The 21,754-nt window shown below is 37.5% G+C and overlaps 1 non-coding gene across 1 annotated transcript; it reads right to left on the bottom strand.

Moving 5' to 3' along the window:
* Positions 1-5,805: 5,805 nt before the first annotated feature.
* Positions 5,806-5,912, bottom strand: LOC141694766 (small nucleolar RNA R71). The gene has a single exon (XR_012564050.1). It is a non-coding gene; the product is annotated as a small nucleolar RNA R71 (small nucleolar RNA).
* Between the last annotated feature and the right edge of the window lie 15,842 nt (positions 5,913-21,754).

Raw genomic sequence — 21,754 nt, 5'->3', positions numbered from 1 at the left:
GGAAGATATTTGTCATGAAGATTCGAGATCGAAGAAATTCTAGTTACGAATAAACTTCAAGGGTGTTCTTCAAGGAATGGTGGGGTTTTCCCACTTAAGTAAATGAGATATGGCAAATTTGATGCTCATAACTGAGCCAGCAAAGAAGGTTCAGTACGGAAAGACATAGGTAGAGATGAAGATATGGTGGTTTAACTGCAAAAAATTTTAAGAAGTGATGCCTTAAAACCAATTGAATTCTTTCACAAGATTATGATAGTGTTGATTGAGATCATGTGTTGGTTATCAGAAGTTAAACAAGTTGACTAATAAGAATAAGCGTATATTTTCAAGGATGGATAAATTGTTAATTAAAGAGCTTGAATTGAAACATAAACTAGAAGAATTCTAAAATAATTTGTAATTGTACTCAGTAGTGATATTCTGTTATAATCAGAAAATATGAGAAAAATGTATGGTATAATAAGATTGTTCGCTATAATATTAAGTTGGACTAGAAACATGGGTTGTACTGATTAATATTACATGAGGTGATGAAGTGGTGAGTTCAGAAAGTGGCAATGGATTGGTATATTTGAGGATTGATTGTTGGTTGTTTGATTGATGGTTGGTATCGTCTTGAGCCCGACTGGTAGTCAATAATATAAAGAAGATGATACCCAAATTTTCAAAAAATACCTTACTTTTGAAGATAGAAAGTATATTTCCGTATGTTATTAATATTCATGTTGATACTCCAAACAATTGTGATATTGGCTCTTCAAAAAGATTGTTATAGCCAATCCGACTATATATAATTGGTCTTTGATTTCATTTATCTAGTCATCACTTGGTATAATTGATCAATTGAGTAAGTTAATTGGTTAATTTTACCAATTAATGGCCAGTTAGATGCAAATCGACTCCAATTAGATTAAGTCAAATTCTTATGTGACTTTCAAATCCAAAATCAAAGGAATGAGAAATTTGGAGGAAGTAAGGACACCAGTAGAATTCAGGAATTGCTGCAAGTGTGTGAGGCTTTACTTGGATGAATATGCCCTTTATAATGGACAAGAGAAATAAAAAATTATTGGTATGGAAAAGTGAGAAAAATGTTTTCAAGAACTAAAGATTGAAGATAGACCAAAGAGAAGGAAGGAAGGAAAGGAAGAAGGGAGGTGGAATAAAGAAGAGATTAATAATCACACCAATATGGGTTTTATTAGAAATTTGGTACAATAAAGTTAATTAAAAGACGTGTTGTTTCTAAATTGTTTTGATAATCATACTATAAATAATTTACCAAGTATTTCTATTTTGGATGAAGTGTGAGACACAGTTTTAATTCAGTTTCTAAATGATATTGATACTTAGGTTGTTGTTAAATTTTGAAAGTGGTATTAATATAGATGATTGATGTTTACTTCAGAATAGGATGTTGTGAGCATCAAAGTTCGTATTGATATTTAATTTGATATATCATCAAAATGAGTATTAATGTCAAGAGTTCGGTTTTGAATAAGCTATGAGAATAAAGAATTGAAATAGGAGAGGAAGTGGAATCGAAAGGGTGATAAAGAAACTTTACAAGATGCCAGGAATATAGGTAAAATATGGGTAATATGAAAGACAAAAGTAAGGTGAAAAATTTAGGAAATATTTGTAAATTGAGATAGGGAATGCATCCCAGGAGTATGATCAAGTACCAAGGGCTAACGGAAAATATCTATTGACCAGACATGAAGAGAAAATGGGAAAGAAAAAAAATGTAAATAAAAGTTATACCTACCCAAGAATTAAGGCGGGACATCAAAGGCTAGATGGATACGTTTCTCCAGGAGATGTCATAGTGAAATCACATGAGAACTGAAGGTGAGGAAAGCGTTAATTACATCATTAATCGATAGGTTATCCAAACCTAATCATTCTCTTTTATTAATAAACAGTTCATCTAATAAGTGGGTTAGTTGCTGCTTAAAAAAATGGTGGTACGTCACCAGATCTAGAAGTTTATTGTAAATGATCAATATTGTTTGATGTGAGATTAAACAGGAGTATTCAGAATACGATGAATTATGTCGAACCAAAATAGTATATACCACTCCTCGATAAACGGGCATTAAGTAAGGAGGAACTAAAAGAAGGAAATTTGGCTACGATAACTCAAGGGATTCAAGCTACTCCGAGAATGATACAAGACATAGATGTCAAAGAGGACTTTCTGATAATATGGCATAAAGAAAGAATAAGTGTTATATGTGATTAAACGTCAAGGAGAGCATTACAGCCAATTTTGTATGAGAACTTCCTAAAACCAAAGTAAATGATAATAAAAGTTAGTATAAGCGGGTGATGCCTCCAAATTAGTAAATTGTCTTCTAAGTAGTAAGAGATGTTCGCTCGGCAAATATACTCGACTATGATTCAAGGAAATTAAGATATGGTGATAAGTTTGTACGGTAATCATATCTAGTCAAGCTTTCTCATTGATTCCTAATTCAAAAGTAATTTCAAGAATGTTAGAAATCAAATACGCCATGGTTTCAGTATATCATTCGCAAATGGACATGAAGAAAGGAACGATTAAAGAGCCTCGAATGCGATTGGAAGAGATTACAACTAGGTTACTTGAATAAAGGAACATATGGGAATGAGGTTCAACAACTAGTAATTATTTCAAACATTCGTGAGCATGAATTACTAGAATCAGTAAGAAAAGATAATTAGTATGCATTATAATGGTCCTTGAATTACAAGGAAATTAATACTCTAGTCAAAAAGGAGTTAGTGAGAGATACGTCAAATCTGAAGTTTCCTTAAAATAAGGTATGTGAGGCCTATCAAAAAGGAAAAATGAAGCAATCAAGTCATAAGAGTAAAACTGTGAATTCTATAAGTGCACCTTTGTAACTTATTCACATGGACTTATTTGGACCAGTAAATGTCTTATCAATTTCAAGGAAGAAATATGCACTTGTGATGGTGGATGACTACTCAATATACACATTGGTAGAATTTATGCATTCTAAGGATGAGACTCTACACATCATAATTGAACACATCAAGAAGATTGAGAAGCAGGATGAAGATCAGGTATGTGTAAAAAGATTGAGGAGTGACAATGACACAAAATTCAGAAATGCAACTTTAACAGAATTCTGCAAAGACAAGGGCATTGTTCAAGAATTCTCAGCTTTTAAAACACCTCAGCAAAATGGGGTAGTTGAGAGAAAGAATAGAACACTAGTAGAGGCTTCTAGAACAATGCTACAGGATGCCAAACTTCTAACAAGTTTTTGGGAGAGAGCTGTCAACATTGCTTGCTACACTCAAAACAGATATCTCATTAACAAGAATCTTGGCAAATTACCCTACTCAATCTTATCTAAAAGAAATCCTAAAGTGAAGCATCTTCATGTGTTTGGAAGCAAGTGTTATGTTTTGAAAGACAACTCTGAATGTGTGAGGAAATTTGACTCTAAGGTTTTTAAAGTAATTTTATTAGGGATATTCATTGGAGAGAACTACCTACAAAGTCTATGTGCTTGAACAAAAGAAAATTATGGAAAGCACAAATGTAACTTTTGATGATGACAAGTGTACATGCTTGGAATGCCTTTATGAAAATGAAGCTGAGGCCCTGAAATTTAAAAATCTCAATATTGATAGTGATTCTGAGGATGAAGCTGAAGTCAACACATATCACAGAATGAATGAATGCTGAGTGGAATTTATGACACTTTATTATGCTCTAATAAGCTTTAAATTGATGCATTTGTACTCAAGTTATTAAGTGTTTTAATGTGCTTTCTAGTGTTTTTGCATTTCAGGCATTATTCAGGTAATCGGGTGAATTAGCATTATTTTGGTGCTAATTTGGTGTCCAGGTGGTGTTGGAATAAAAGCTCATGGAAAGTTGGCTCGAAGCAGCAAGATTTAAGAAGAAATCTGAGTTGTTCCCAGAAGGACGGCGTGCCCGCGCTCTGATAGGGCGCGGCCGCGCTGGGGTTCCTGAAATACAGCGTGCCCGCGCTGTGATAGCGCGCGGCCGAATTTTAGAATCATGTTTCTATTACAATTCTAAAAGGGAAGGCTTCCATATTGTTGAGGGCTGCTATATAAATAACTTTAGGTCATTTTTAATAATATGTCAAGTCAAAGAAGGACCAGAGCGCAAGGAGAAGACGACAAGAGACCTTTAATACAATTCAACAAAGGCGAATGATCTAGTTTATTCTTGTGAATCATTGTTTTGAGTTGTAATTTGGATGCTTGTTTCTTGTTTTGCTGAACCTATACTCTTGTTTGTATTTGGTTTAATTATTCATATAAAGACTACGTTTGTTATATCATGTTTTCATCGGAATACACATTGATGATGAGTCCGATTATGGGCTAATCGTTATCATGGGGTTCTAGCGGATTTATTTATGGATTTATTTAGTTAAATTGTTTGATGCCTTAGCATGTGGTGATTGTATGATATCCTAGTATTGGTTGTGCATATTTGTCTTATGAACGTCGCGAACTTATAAGATAGTGTGTTAATTCTTAATGAAGCGAAAGTGAATTTAAGGATTTAGAACTTGCCATGCTAGCATAGGTTCACGTATTGTCATCCATGATTCGTAGGTAATTTTAACCATCTTACTTGCCCTGTGTAATCAAGATAGATTACTTGTGCTTAATAGTTATGTTGTCAAATTCTATAGGCATATAGGGTCTCAATATAATTGGTGCATATTCAGCTTCTATCTCTTTTGTGGATGTCTGGTAGAATAGTATTCGTGAAACGAAAGTTGGCATTTATCAGTTTCATGTTATCTGACTAGTATCATCACCATTGCATGCTAAAGTTAAGAATAATAAGGCTATTGAATGAAGTATTTAATGAAGTTAGAATCCCATGTTTGTCATATATATTAATTCAGTCAATCTTATTCTCGTAGTTATAATTATTAGTTAATTCTTAGTTATAAACAATCTCAATTTGTTATCGTCTTAGCATTGGATAATAACCATACATTGTTGCTTAGGTGCATAAATTAAATAGTTAACCAATACAGTCTCTGTGGGAACAAACAAGAAAAGATTCTATACTACTTGCGAACTCGTATACTTGCGTGTATTATTAGTGCGTGTTTAGCGACTAACAAGTTTTTGGCGCCGCTGCCGGGGACTGCAGTGTTAATTTATTGTTTATGTGCTTTCCATCAATGGTCGTTAAAGTTCATTGACTCGGATATTGTTACTTATTTGTTCCTTGTCTAGTTTCAGGTACTCTAGCGAGGGTATATGCATACGCGTTCGCGTACTCATAAGAGAACATTAGATAAAGCCGAGGAAGAACTTATGGTAGTTCATAGGGAAGTTTTTGAGGATAAAGAGAAGCTAGAGGAAGAACAGAAAGATGAAGAGCCAATTGTAGTATCTATGGGTGATCAAGCTAAAAATCCAAAGGCTTTGATGGACTATTCTCAGCCTAAGATTAATGACATTCAGTCGAGTATCATTAGACCAGCCATTAGGGCTAACACATTTGGGATCAAGTGAAGCACGATCCAGATGATACAAAACTCAGTTCAGTTTTGGGGTTCTCCAACTGAAGACCCGAACATGCACATCAGCGATTTCATCGAGATCTGCGACACTTTCAAGTTCAATGATGTGACTGAAGATGCTATCAAGCTACGTCTCTTCCCATTCTCTCTGAGGGACAAGGCTAAGTGCTGGTTACACTCTCTATCAGCAGGGTCTATCACCACTTGGGAAAATCTTGCTCAAAAGTTTTTTACTAAGTTCTTCCCTATGGTGAAGACTGCTGTAATCAGGAATGCTCTTACTCAGTTTGCTCAATAAACTGGAGAATCTCTGTGTGAGGCTTGGGATCGATATTAGGAGATGCTAAGGAAGTGCCCACACCATGGCATGCCTGTTTGGATGATTATTAATTATTTCTATAATGGATTGGGTCCTACTTCTAGACCCATGCTTGATGCAGTATCAGGAGGAGCCTTATGGGCTAAGAGCTACGATGAAGCTTATGAACTTATTGAACTGATGATTGCTAATGAGTACCAGAATCCTTCCCAGAGACTGACTCAAGGAAAAGTAGCAGGAAATCTGGAGTTGGATGCAGCAACTGCTATCGCTGCCCAACTTAAGGCTTTGACAATGAAGGTGGACACTTTGGATAATTATGGAGTAAATCAAATCGCTAGTATCTGTGAGCTTTGTGCTGGTGCCCATGAAACAGATCAGTGTGCAATTTCTAGTGAATCAACTTAGTTCGTGACAACTTCCAGCGATCGCAGCAACGAGTGCCATCCACCTATCATCCTAATTTCAGCTAGAGCAACGCTCAGAATGCGGTTCAACAGCCTTTTCAGCAGTATCCAGCTAAGTAGTACAACCCCCTGGTTTTCAGCAACTGTAGTATGCACGAAGACAACAACTCCAGCTACAACAAGCTAATGAAAAATCTGAATTAGAGGAGTTGAAGCTTATGTGCAAGAGTCAAGCTGTTTCAATCAAGACCTTGGAAAATCAAATTGGGTAGATTGCCAATGCCTTGCTAAATCGTCAACCTGGTACATTGCCTATTGACACTGAAGTGCCAAGAAAGAGGGAAGCTAAGGAGCAGGTAAAGGCAATCACTTTGAGGTCTGGGAAGGTTGCGAATCTCGAATAAACTTAAGAGTTAACTGAAGAAGCTGGGACTGAGAAAGAAGCAAAGCAATAGGATGAAGAAGTGGAACCAAGGAAGACTACTGTTGAGCACACTCCGCCTGAGGGTAATACAGAGGAGAAACAGATCTATCCTCCACCGCCTTTTCCTAAGCGGCTGTAGAAGAAAAAGCTGGACAAGTAATTTGAGAAGTTTCTAGAGGTGTTCAAGAAACTTCATATAAACATACCTTTCGCTGAGGCTCTTGAGCAGATGCCTAGTTATGCAAAGTTTATGAAAGGTATTCTCTCTCGGAAGGTGAATGTAGATGATTTAGAGACTATCGCTCTCACGGAGGAATGCAGTGTTGTGCTGCAGCAGAAGTTGCCTCCAAAGCTTAAAGATCTAGGAAGCTCCACTATTCCATGTACTATTGGAAAAGTGTCTTTTGACAGATGTTTATGTGATTTGGGAGCTAGCATCAATCTGATGCCCTTGTCAATCTTCAAGCAGTTGGATCTACCTGATCCTAAACCGACTTATATGACTTTGCAGTTGGCCGACCGTTCTATTACATATCCGTGAGGTATTGTGGAAGATGTCTTGGTCAAGGTTAATAAACTCATCTTTCCTGCTGATTTTGTAATTCTTGATTTCGAGGAGGATAAGAAGATTCCCATAATCTTGGGAAGACCTTTCTTGGCAACTGGCCGAACCTTGATAGATGTGTAGAAGGGTGAGCTTACAATGCGAGTGCTGGATCAGGATGTTACCTTTAATATGTTCAATGCCATGAAATTTCTTACTGATAATGAGGAGTGCTTAAAAGTGGAGTTGGTCGATTCGGTGGTCACATCGGAACTTAATCAATTGCTAAGGTCTAATGCCTTAGAAAAAGCCTTATTGGGGAATTCAGATAATGAAGATGATGAAGGTGAAGAACAATTGCAATATTTGAATGCTTCTCCCTGGAAAAGGAAAATTGATATGCCTTTTGAATCTCTTGGAATGGATGAATTGAACAAAGCTCATACATGCCTCAAGCCTTCTATTGAGGAAGCCCCCTCTCTTGAGCTTAAGCCTTTACCTGAGCATTCGAGGTATGCATTTTTAGGTGATGCATCTACACTGATTGTTATTATTGCATCTGACCTTTCAGGTAGTGATGAAGAAAATCTTTTGAGGATTCTGAGAGAGTTCAAATCGGCAATTGGATGAACTATAGCAGATATCAAGGGGATTAACCCTTCTTACTATATGCATAAAATTCTGCTAGAGGAAGGTAGCAAGCCTACAGTCGAGCAGCAAAGAAGACTTAATCCTATCATGAAGGAAGTAGTGAAGAAGGAAATTCTGAAGTGGCTAGATGTAGGGATCATCTATCCTATCTCTAACAGTTCATGGGTAAGCCCAGTTCAATATATACCAAATAAAGGTGGAATTACTGTGGTAGCAAATGAAAAGAATGAGCTTATCCCTACCATAACAGTCACGGGGCAGAGGGTCTGCATGGACTATCGGAAGCTGAACAAGGCCACTAGAAAGGACCACTTCCCATTGCCCTTCATTGATCAGATGCTTGACAGGTTGGCCGGTCATGAATATTACTGTCTTCTGGATGGCTATTCGGGTTACAATCAGATTTGTATCGCTCCAGAAGATCAGGAGAAGACTACCTTCACTTTTCCATTTGGTACTTTCACCTTCAGACGAGTTTCTTTTGGTCTATGTGGTGCACCATCCACATTTCAGAGATGTATGATGGCCATCTTTTCTGACATGATTGGCCAAAATATGGAGGTGTTCATGGACGACTTCTCAGTCTTTGGCGATTCTTTTGATGAATGCTTGCAGAATCTGGGACACGTTCTCAAGAGGTGTGTTGAGACCAATCTGGTTCTCAATTGGGAGAAATGCCATTTTATGGTGCATCAGGGCATTATTCTCGGGCACAAGGTTTCTAATAAAGGCCTAGAGGTGGATAAGGCCAAAGTGGGGGTCATTGTGAATCTTCCTCCACCAATTTTTGTTAAGGGAATTCACAGTTTTCTTGGTCATGCGGGTTTCTACAGGCGTTTCATCAAAGATTTCTCAAAAATTTCAAAGCCTTTGTGCAGTCTATTAGGGAAAGATGTTCCTTTTAAATTCGATGACGAGTGCCTTGCAGCTTTTGAGACATTGAAGAAGAGTCTAATTACGACACCTGTCATAACTGCACCTGATTGAAATGAGCCTTTTGAGATGATGTGTGATGCAAACGACTACGCAGTTGGAGTAGTTCTTGGGCAGAGAAAGAACAACATATTTCATGTGGTCTACTACGCCAGTAAGACTCTAAATGGTGCTCAGCTGAATACACTATTACGGAGAAAGAATTTTTGGCTATTGTCTACGGTTTTGAGAAATTTCGATCTTATCTACTTGGGACTAAGGTGACGGTTTTCACTGATCACGCCGTCATTCGATATCTCGTCTCAAAGAAGGACTCGAAGACTATATTGATTCGATGGGTTCTTTTTCTCCAAGAATTTGAACTAGAGATCAAGGACATAAAAGAAACTAAAAATCAAGTTGCTGATCATCTCTCGCGTTTAGAGAATCCTAATGCTACTTCATTGGATAAGACATTGATAAATGAGTCATTTCCCGACGAGCAACTGTTTGGAGTGCAAGAAGAAGAGCCATGGTTTGCAGACATTGTAAACTACCTTGTGAGTAATATCATTCCTCCCGACTTATCTTATGCTCAAAGGAAGAAGTTTCTTCATGAAGTGAGGTGGTATATGTGGGATGAGCCGTTTCTTTTTCGCCAAGGAGCTGACCAAATCATCAGGAGATGTATTCCTTATAGCGAAACGGGGGGATCTTGCGAGATTGCCACTCAACGGCTTATGGAGGATATTATGGTGGAGAAAAGACAACAGCTCATGTTCTTCAAGCAGGTTTCTTTTGGCCAACATTGTTTAAAGATGCTCATCGGTTCATTTTGAAATATGATCGATGTCAATATGTGGGTAATATGTCTAAAAGGGACGAGATGCCTCTTAATGTGCTTCTCGAGATTGAGGTCTTCAATATTTGGGGAATTGACTTCATGGGGCCATTTTTCTCGTCTTGTAACAATCAGTATATTTTGTTGGAGGTTGATTATGTGTCGAAATGGGTTGAAGTTAAGGCGTTGCCAACGAATGATGCAAAAGTGGTGCTTAATTTTCTTCACAAGCAAATATTCATAAGGTTTGGAACTCCAAGAGTCATAATCAGTGATGAGGGGTCGCATTTTTGCAATCGCAAGTTCACGGCCATGATGAAAAGGTATAATGTGAATCATCGCATTGCTACGGCTTATCATCCTCAGATAAATGGTCAAACTGAGGTATCTAACAGAGAGACCAAGTGCATTTTGGAGAAAGTGGTATGTCCATCAAGGAAGGATTGGTCTTTGAAGCTTGATGAAGCTGTTTAGGCGTATAAAACAACATATAAGACTCTATTGAGAATGTCGTCGTTTCAGTTGGTGTATGGTAAGGGGTGTCATTTGCCTGTGGAGCTCGAGCATAAAGCATATTGGGCTTTGAAGAAATTGAATCTGGACTTGGATGCAGCTGGAAAGAAGAGGATGCTTCAGTTGAATGTACTTGACGAGTTTCGACTTCAAGCTTATGAGAACAACAAGATGTATAAGGAGAAAGTCAAGAGGTGGCACGATCGGGGTCTAGTGCTCAAGAAATTTGTGCCAGGGCAACAAGTTCTTTTATTCAACTCTCATCTCCGTCTTTTTCCTGGAAAGTTCAAGTCAAGATGGTCAGGGCCCTTCAGAATCAAAACCGTGTTTCCACATGGAGCGGTGGAAATTTTTGAGAATGATCCGGGCCAAGTATTCAAGGTAAATGGTCAACGGTTGAAGCATTATTATGGTGACACGGCAACCCTGAGGTGGTTAGTGCCATTTTATTGTCCACTTGATCTCAAGATTCTATGTCGAGCTAGCGACTTAAAAGAAGTGCTTCTTGGGAGGCAACCCAAGTTTGTTGTACATTAGTAAGTAGAGGAAGCAAGAAGAAAAGAGAAAATCACAAAAAAATATCAAAAAATGGAAAAAATTCAGGTCTGACTACAGAAGCCTGGTGCGGCCGTGCTGTCCCAGCTCGCGGCCGCGCCATTTACACAGAAACAAGGCGATCCTGCGCTGTTACAGCGCGCGACCACGCCAGTTTGGAAGAAGTAGCGTGCGCCCGCGCCATCCCAGCACGCGCCCGCGCCGTGTCCCGACTCTGGAAAAAAATAAAAGGTAGTTTAAGGGGGAAAAATGGGAATTTTGTCCCAAAATCAATTTTCAACCGAATTTTACTCTCCCGCATCCCATAATTCCCTCTCCAAATCAAACCCATTACTCCCATTATTCCCATAATCAAATCCCACTTCTATTCCATATCTAATTCTCTTTTGACCACCTATAGATAAATACACCCCATACACAAACTTCTTCACCAATTCACAAACTCTCTAACAAAAATTCTCTCTCAAACACAACTCTTATTCTCTCTAATCAATTTCCATGGCACCCAAGAGATAAAGAACACAAGTTGGAAGCAACACCACCGATTCTTCAACTTCGAGTGGTGTGAGGCCCAGGTTTTCTACTCCTGAAGCTGAGGAGGAGTACACGAGGCTTCTTTCAAACCCAATCATCAAGGAGCGAGGTTTTCTTCCATCAAGGAATGATGGTATGCTTTTAGAGATGATTCTTAAGATGGGTTGGGTTCCTTTTTGCGAAGTACCAGCTGCTGTGCCTATAAGTGTGGTTCGCGAGTTCTATGTGAATGCCAAGGCCGAGAAGAATGGCTTTACTGTGGTGCGAGGGAGGACGGTGGAGTATAGTGCAGAGGCTATCAGAACTGTGATTGAGCAGCCCGTGAGGAAGCCCGGGCAGGATACTTGGAATGATAAGACTCCAGAGGACTTTGATCTGGATCTCATTGTTGTTACTCTGTGCCGACCCTACACACATTGGAAGATCAAGAGGGGCACGGCCGCCGAGTATTCTACATTCCCGGCGTCCGGCATGAACAGGTTTGCCCGTGCATGGAACGCCTTTATATGTGCTAATATCATGCCATCTTCGCATGTGCATGAGGTTATTGTGGTGCGTGCACGGCTGTTATGAGGCATTCTGCAGGGTGATTGTATAGATTTGGGGATGGTTATCTTTCAGGGGATTATGAAGTTCTTGAGGGGGAGCACTACGGGGTCTATTCTGTATGCGTCCGTGGTGACAAAACTGTGCGTGGCAGTTGGTGTGTATTGGCCCGCACATGAGCAGTTGCAGATTTTGAGTGCTCTGATCGCTAACACTACTTTGGCTACGATGCAGGAAAGGGATGGAGGCAAGCCCGATCTGAAGGGGCTTGGGTATTCTTTTAACCACCTACCTGGTGGGAGGCCAGCTGCTGGTCAGGCGAGCAGGACTGCATGGAGATCTCAGTTAGGAGATGAAAGAGGACCATCATAACAGCAGCAGGAGGCAGTAGGGGCAGACATAGGAGCTGGTTTGAGTACGACGCAGTATAGGCGTCTTGCGAGGAAGATGTATGCGATGCACGACATCTATAGTCATTTTGCACAAGATCTCACCCAGGCAATTGGGACTGCATTTAGAGCCACCGGAGTTGACATTTAGTGGCCAGTATTTGGTGAGGACTATGTGTATCCGCCTCCTAACATGCCTGACACTCCACCCCTTGAGGGTGAGGATTTTGATTCAGAGTAGGTATGCATGATTCCTTACTATTACCTTCACCGAGGACAGTGAATATTTTAAGTTTGGGGGTAGTAGTTAAGGATTATGTGTTTTGTGTGAGTCTCATATAGTTGCATGTTCATGATAGTTTAGTTCATATAGTTTGCATATTTTTCCATGTAGTTTTTTTATTTTGGTAGTTTTATGATAATTTGTTCATGTAGTTTCATGTATTTGCATTATAACATGATCTCTTAGATAATTTTTCCGATTGACTTGTGATTTTAATGCTAGTGTAGTGATGTCGTATTTAGTGATGTTGAGTCTTATTGGGTTGATTTGCATGCTAGAGACACTTGTAGTTCACTAAGTCTTATAGGTTGCTAGAATGCTAGATCATGATCATGGTTTGTTAATTTGTCGAGGTTTAATCGTTTCTTTATATTTAGAATTTAGGGTATTCTCTTAATAATAAAAGACATGGATATTTAAAAATTGGAGAAGTTGGATTTTATTGCTAGTTGTGTGGATAGGTGTCAATTGGCTAGTAGCCGGCTCATATTTTTATGAGTAGTCTAGGGTTGAATGAGATGGAGCGAAACCCACTCATTCAGAAATTGTGAAAAAAAAGAAAAAAAAAAGAATAAGTGTTATATATAATTGATCACGAGTGGGCTCTTTAGTACTCGAGTTATTAAGTTCTTAGGGGACTTTGTGCCTAGTGACCTAAGGCTTTTATAGTTTGGGATCCGCTAACCTAACGCTCGCTACATGGGTGCTATTGTATAAGTCTTTTGTGGATCTCACTCATTGCACGATCAAATAAGCATACTTGTGTTATTTTGTTGTGAATAAAAGCATGAATCCATATAAAACTCCAATATAAGAATTGAAGTGTTATAAGTTATTTTGAGTCTAGCTTTTTATTTTATTTATAACCTTGCGTTTGCCTTGGTGAGTAGTAAGTCATGATTATTGATCTATTTGCGATAGTATATATGTAAGCATCTTCACACATGCACGTCTCTAGTTTGTAAGATGATTTGTATTATTTGATTGATCTTTATGCGAGTAACTGCATTTGTTGATATGTTGCTTGTTGATTGGTTGAGTTATTCTATTGGGATCGTTGCATTCATATAGTTGCATTCATGCATTTTTGTTTCTTTTTCTTTGAGTCTGTTTATGCTTGAGGAAAAGCATCGATTCAAGTTTGGGGGTATGTTGAATGGCATTTATGACACTTTATTATGCTCTAATAAGCTTTGAATTGATGCATTTGTACTCAAGTTGCTAATTATTTTAATGTGTTTTCTAGTGTTTTTGTATTTCAGACATTATTCAGGTAATCAGGTGAATTAGCATTGTTTTGGTGCTAATTTGGTGTCCAGGTGGTGTTGGAATAAAAGCTCGTGGAAAGCCGGCTCGAAGCAGCAAGATTTAAGAAGAAATCTGAGTTTTTCCCAGAAGGACGGTGCGCCTGCGCTGTGATAGCGCGCGACCGCGCCGGGGTTCAAGGAATACAGCGCGCCCGCGCCGAGGCCGAATTTCAGAATCCTGTTTCTATTACAATTCTAAAAGGGAAGGCTTCCAGATTATTGAGGGCTGCTATATAAATAACTTTAGGTCATTTTTAATAATATATCAAGTCAAAGAAGGACAGAGCGCAAGGAGAAGGCGACAAGAGACCTTTAGCACAATTCAACAAAGGCAAAGACGATCTAGTTATTCTTGTGAATCTTTGTTTTGAGTTGTAATTTGGATGCTTGTTTCTTATTTTGCTGAACCTATACTCTTATTTGTATTTGGTTTAATTATTCGTACAAACACTACATTTGCTATATCATGTTTTCATCGGAACCCACGTTGATGATGAGTCTGATTATGGGCTAATCGTTATCGTGAGGTTCTAGCGGATTTATTTATGAATTTCTTTAGTTAAATTGTTTGATGCCTTAGTATATGGTGATTGTATCATATCCTAGTATTTGTTGTGCGTATTCATCTTATGAGCGTCACAAACTTATAAGATAGTGTGTTAATTCTTAATGAAGTGAAGATGAATTTAAGGATTTAGAACTTGGCATGCTAGCATAGGTTCATGTATTGTCATGCATGATTCATAGGTAATTTTAACCATCTTACTTGCCCTGTGTAATCAAGATAGATAACTTGTGCTTAATAGTTATGTTGTCAAATTCTATAGACATATAGGGTCTCAATATAATTGGTGCCTATTCAGCTTCTATCTCTTTTATGGATGTCTGGTAGAATGGTATTCGTGCAACGAAAGTTGGCGTTTATCAGTTTCGTGTTATCTGATTAGTATTATCACCATTGCATGCTAAGTTTAATAATAATAAGGCTATTGAATAAAGTATTTAATGAAGTTAGAATCCCATGTTTGTCATATATATTAATTCAGTCAATCTTATTCTCGTAGTTATAATTATTAGTTAATTCTTAGTTATAAACAATCTCAATTTGTTATCCTCTTAGCATTGGATAATAACCATACATTGTTGCTTAGGTGCATAAATTAAATAGTTAACCAATACAGTCTCTATGGGAATGAACTAGAAAAGATTCTATACTACTTGCGAACTCATATACTTGCGTGTATTATTAGCGCGTGTTTAGCGACTAACAATGAAGAGTCAACTGAACAAGTGAATCATGAGAATGGAAGCTCATCTCAATCACCTGAATTTGATAGCACAAACTCAGGGGGAGAAGGAGGAGAAAGTTTTGTAAGTCATGCCAATGATGAAGAAAATATAAAAAATTCAAGTCAACAAACTCACACAAGGAAATGGGATAGGAGTCACACAAGAGAAGCAATTATTGGTGATCCAGCTATTGGAATGAGGACTAGAAGTACAACTATAAATGAATGTCTTCATGTATGTTTTCTTTCACAAGTTGAGCCTAAGAAAACTGAGGAATCCCTAGTTGATCCTGATTAGACACTACTATGTAAGAGGATCTAAATTAGTTTAGAGAAAAAAAGTTTAGGAGTTGGTTCCTGCACCAAAGAACAGAAGTGTAATTGGAACAAAGTGGGTTTTTAGGAACAAAATGGAAGAAAATGGGATTGTCACCAGGAACAAAGCAAGGTTGGTTGCAAAAGGCTACTCACATGAGGAAGGAATTAACTATGATGAAACTTTTTCTCCAGTTGTAAGACTTGAAGAAATAAGAATATTTCTTGCATTTGCTGCACACTCAAATTTTAAGGTGTATCAAATGAATGTTAAAAGTGCATTCCTTAATGGTGAGTTGGAAGAAGAAGTTTATGTGCAACAGCTACCTAGCTTTGAAGATCCAGAATTTCCAAACTTTGTGTACAAACTACTCAAGGCTCTATATGGACTAAAGCAAGCACCTAGAGCATGGTATGACACACTGTCAGAATTTTTGCTTAAACATGGATTTACTAGAGGAACTATTGATAAGACTATTTTTTACAAACAACATGGTAGTGATATGATCCTAGTTCAGATCTATGTGGATGATATCATTTTTGGCTCTACTAATGAAAAGCTATGTCAAAGATTCTTAAAGCTCATGTAGAGTGAATATGAAATGAGCATGATGGGAGAGTTGAGTTACTTTCTTGGACTTCAAGTCAGTCAAAGAAGTGATGGAATCTTCATCAGCCAAACTAAGTATGTCAAGGATCTATTGAAGAAGTTTGATATGGTTGATTGTTCATCTGCATTTACACCTATGTCAACAACTACTAAGTTAGATGAAGATCATGAAGGAAAAATTGTAGACATTTCAGGTTATAGAGGGATGATCGGATCTTTGCTGTATTTAACTGCTAGTAGACCAGATATTATATTTGCAACATATCTGAGCGCAAGATTTCAAGCCAATCTAAAGGAATCACATTTAATGGTTGTGAAGAGAATTTTCAGATAGCTAAAGGGGACTTCAAACTTGGGATTATGGTATCCTAAGGGAACAGGTTTTGAAGCTGTTGGATACACAGATGAGATTGTGCAGGATGCAGGGTTGACAGAAAGAGCACTAGTGGAAGCTGTCAGTTTCTTGGACAAAGACTTGTATCCTGGTATAGTACGAAACAACAATCTGTGTCAACTTCCACACCTGAGGTTGAATACATAGCTACTGAAAGTTGCTGTGCTCAAGTGTTTTGGCTTAGAAATCAGCTAATGAATTATGGCCCAGTGTTACACAATTTCAATTATATGTGACAATACTAGTGTTATATCCATTGTGGCTAATCCGGTCAATCATTCTAGAATAAAGCACATTGATGTAAGGTATTATTTTATTAGAGAACATGCTGCAAATGGTACTATTGAGCTTATTTTTGTTCCAACAGAAAAACAGTTAACTGACATTTTCACTAAACCTTTGGATGAAGCAACTTTCACTAGACTTATAGGTGAAATTGGAATGCTAAATTCTTCATCCTAAAGGCAAGAACTCAGCTAATATTTTGCAACATATTGATTTCTAATAAATCAAAATTCGTTTGATTTAATTCGAAATCAACTGAAATATTATTTTAAAAATCTCTGTATATTTATTTTTCAAAATTCAGAATTTAGCTTGGAATTTTTTAATTCTAAGAAAACTGTCTAAATGTTAATTCACATCTTTAATATGTGAAATTAGCACAAGACAGAATCAATAGAACAAAAGTATATAGTGAACCGAGTTCTCGATAAGTCTAATTGACTTCTCGATAAGCCATTTTAAGACTTCTCGAATGAGTTCTCGATAAAGCATTTTGCTGACTTCTCGACAAGATTTACTATGACTTATCGATAAGTCATTGTAGAGTTCTCTATAAGTGTTAACTCACAAAGTTCTCTACAAGTATAAACTTTAGACTTATTAATAACTCAGAACTAAGATAATTTAACTTAATAAATTATTGGGTTAAATATCAAAGTGCTCACTCAACTGAAAACCATATATCAGTTTCATCATCAAACTTAACGGGGTATTATTTGAATCACTAAAATCGTAATAAATATCAAACGTATACATCAAAATAGGTGCTCGAGAATTAAAAATTATTTTTATGGAGTTCTAAACATTTTATTGAATGATATTACAACCAAATGAAAATTTTTGAAATCCTAGTATTTTAGATGATATAATGATATTTTAAAAAAAATTATCTACTAATTATTTTTATTTAAATGAAAAAATATCACTACAAAAATAAAAAAAAACTAAATAGTAGATCATATTTTAAAAATCTCACTATATTATCAAAAATATTAGAATTCATAAATTTTAATCTGGTTGTAATAGAATTCAAGAAAAATCTATAGAACTTCATAAAAATAATTTTAATTCTTGAGCATATATTTTGAGGTATATGCTTGATATTTATTATCAGTTTAGTAATTCAAATGATACCCCGTTAAGTTTGACGGTGAAACTGATATATGGCTTTCAGTTGAGTGGTCACTTTGATATTTAACTCATAAATTATTTTGGTAAATACTTTTGATAAAATTCATTCTGATTTTATTTTGATTTATTCAAATAAAAATTGGAAACAAGTCAGTCCTTTCAGGACAAACTGGGTATTTATTTGACATCTCGATAAGTCATTTTCTAGTTCTCTATAAAAGTCAGAAGAATGACATATCAATATGTATCTATTCTCCTAATATGACTTCTCGATAAGCAAATCCCAAATGTCTATTTTTAGTTCTCGATAAGTCATGTACCTTTTACTATAAATACCAAGACATCTCGACATACACCTCTTTACGCCTTCGAGATCTCTAAGTGACCTAATTTTTCGAAATCCAAACTTTTTTCTCTCATTTCAAGTTCTTTCTCTTTAATTTTTCCTACCCACTCAAATTCAAAAACTTACAATGGCATCAAAACATAGTTATACCCTTGATCCCAAAGGAAGAAACCAACTAACTTGCATTTACAGATGCAAATCAGGCTCCTGACACTTTCAAGAGTTTTGTGAAGTTTCTTTCAGAAACATACTTTGCAGGTGCTCTAACTGCAATCCAGTGATGTACTTGGATGTTCTCAGGGATTTTTGGAATATGACTATAGTAAGGACTGTGGTGCATAAAAATCAGGCTGTATCTATTGTGGTTAACTGCTCCATTAGAGGGAAATAAGTGGAATTTCATGAGGATGATTTCAATGTGGCTTTGGGCATCCCTACTGACAAGATGGTGGAGATTCCAACTCAAGAAGAGCTAGTTGAGTTCATGGACTTCATCAACTATAGTGAGAAGATCAACTTAGAAAGCTTGAACAAGAAGAACTTCAGGAGGGAATGGTCCTTTCTATTTGACTCTATTGTGAGGGCCTTCACTTGCATAAAGACAGGGTATGACAATATCTCAAGTGTTATCCAGAAGCTGGTGTTCTCAATGGCTCAGAACAGACACTTCAATGTAGGTCATCTCATCATGGAGGAGCTGAGCACCAGGCTCATAATGCCCTTGGCATCAAGAGGTAAGGAAATCTTTCTTCCTAGATTCATAATTTGTGCTTTAAATTATAAAGTGCATGACATTCACATGCTAAATGTTATAGATAGAACACAAATAGGCAACTGTAAGCAAGTGTCCAAAGTTCTATTTGGTTCACCTACTACTAAAAATAAGGTAGATGTAAGTCTTAGACTCACTCCATTCATGTTGGAGAGATTTAGGACTTACCCTTACCCTATGCCTGACATGAGGTCTGACATTGAATCTAGTGCAGTAATGGCTCATGTCCCTATGGAAGTACAAATACAAGAGCACCAACAGGGGCCTTCCCATGCTGAGACCCCTTCTTCTCTACGTATAGCATCTAGAAAACAAACCACTTCATCCTCTCAAAAGGGTGAAGTGAGTAAAAAGAAGAGAAAGCAGGCACCATTAACTGTAATAAATGAGAGTGGTGAGGATCAAACACAACCAGAGTCAACCTTGGTCAAGAAACCAAAGAAGAAAAAACAAACTGAGTTGACCACTCAAGCTACCTCTGTATCCTCCCAAAAGGATGTAGTTGAAAAAGAGGGATTTAAAAAGACTCTAGGGGCATCCTCCCAACAGGGTGTCTCTATTAAAAAGAGCACTCTCCCTAGTGCACCATGTAAAGAGTCTACACCAACACTTGAACAAATTCAAGTGTATGAAAGAAGAAATAAAGATGGCACACACAAAGAGAGCACATCTTTTAAAGCTCCCTCATCTATTCAGGGGAGCTTCCAACACTCGATTCTGAAATTCAAAATCTAATCTCTCAAATTCCTTCTTCATTTAATCAAACACTTGAATCCGATTCTCAAGTGTTGCCAACATCATGTAACATGGTTCAAGAAACTGTGCTCACGACCCAGGACCCAAATTTAGTTGGTGAGAGGCTACATGATGGGGAAAACCTTGATGACACCAACACAAACACATGGGTTTCATCAGTTTTTACTGAAGACCCTGTGGTAGTTTTAAATGCACCTTCATGTGCAAATCAACCTTCACAAATTGTAAGGTTTGCGGGTAGTACTCCTGAGGGGGAGCTATCTAAATCCTCTCCAATTTAATTGGAGGTTCCTCTTGAAGGAACAACTCCCCTCAAAACCATAGCTGGAATTGCTCTCATAATTGAAGCTAGGAGTTCAATCGTCAGTGATCCTGCTATGGGGGAGGCAAGTACATCACATTCAAGTGACAATGCTTTGAAATAAGTACAAGGGTTTAAGGCTAGAGTACATGATAGTAACCTGGTAAACTCCCCTCCAATTCCAATGAAGGTTCCCACCACAACTAGAGAACAACAAACTGTCATAACCACAGTTCAACTTGTGAGTTAAACTGTGACATCTGTAACAGGTGGTTATATTGAGTCTCTACCCTCTACCTCAACTCCAAATGACCAACCCTCCACTTCTAACCCTTTTCAACCACAACCCCATTTGATCTCACAATGGCTATAGGAGGCAGAAGCTCAACCAACAACTATCAATGATCTTTTAGTTGATCAATTGTATGTACTTGCTCAAATTTCACAATAGCTTTTCACCTCAGACATGTCTAACCAAGATTACCAGGCTATCATGCTTTCCTATCAGGCAGAGGTTCAAGAACAACGGGCCAAGATTGTAAATGAAGATGAAAAAGATTATAATTATGATGCCTGGCTGGAAAAAGACTTTAATTTGGAGATGGATGTAGTGTTAAAAAAGGTTCAGGTAGGAGTATTTGACCATTCTTGGGAGTAATGCCGAATCTCTAACTTCACAAGAAGTTTATGATGCAGTCACTGAGGTCTAGAAAGCTCAAATTAAAGCTTTTCAACTCTTTGGTAAAGCTCTAAAACTGTAATTGACTGATCATCAAGACAGAACAAGTAAACTGGTCAAGGACAAGCTAGATGAGATCATTCCTTCTCAGGTGGAAATCAAGCAAAAGTTATCTAGATTTACTGATCAAATGGCCAAGTTTGATTTATCATCTGTAGACAAGAGCATCAAGAATCTCAGGGAGTCATTTATAGCTCTACATGAAGTTGTCCAGAAGCAAATCACAAGTAATAATGACATTAGGGTCAAACTGGATCAACTCCATCAGGCTAGATTTGAACCTTCATCTCTTTTGATAGAGGGAATAAAGGAAGCTGTCAAGGCCACTTTTGGTGCTCCTCTATCTTCAAGCTCACCAACTTGCAAATTCAAGCTCTCCAATCTCAAGTCTCCACTTTGCAGTCTTCCAATGAGTCATTGACAACTCAAGTATCACAACTCACAGCTATGGTAGCAAGTCAACAGGCTGATATCCAGACCCTGGTGGACTCTCATAAGCACCTACAAATGCAAAATTCAGTGTCTTTGGGAGCCATCATGGGTGCACTCAACATTCCTTTGTCTGCACTTGTAGAAGTTGTTAGGCCTGAAATCCATACACCTCTCATCTTGCCTACTAACAAGCATAAGGGGGAGATAAAGACTAGGTTATTAAGATCATCTGCTCAACAATCTGTCCAAGTTACTCAATCATCTACCAAAGCTGCTCAAAAAGGCAAATCCAAAGAAGTTGATGTTGGAATTAAGAGGCTTATAAAAGCAGCCGAGGGACCTAGTATAAGCAGAGAATTTGATGAATTAATAAAGGATCTCTTGACTCCTCTCAACAACAACTTTTTCACATACAAAAAGGCCTTGGGCAAAACAATAAACTTTCTAATAGTGATCATGGTAACTGTGGATGGATTTTAAGAAAGGAAAATAATTGTCATAACTAGAAGGGAATCTGAATATGAAATTCTGATCAATAAAGTTAACAGAGTGATTTAAGAAGACACTCTCTTGGTATATGAATTGAAGAAGGCTCAAGTAGCTGCTTTTCCAGAAG

This window comes from Apium graveolens, chromosome 10 (genome assembly GCF_009905375.1).
Source record: "Apium graveolens cultivar Ventura chromosome 10, ASM990537v1, whole genome shotgun sequence".
Classification (NCBI taxonomy): Eukaryota; Viridiplantae; Streptophyta; class Magnoliopsida; order Apiales; family Apiaceae; genus Apium; species Apium graveolens.
The sequence above is the reverse complement of the archived record's forward strand: the minus strand, read 5'-3'. Positions and strand labels throughout refer to the sequence as shown.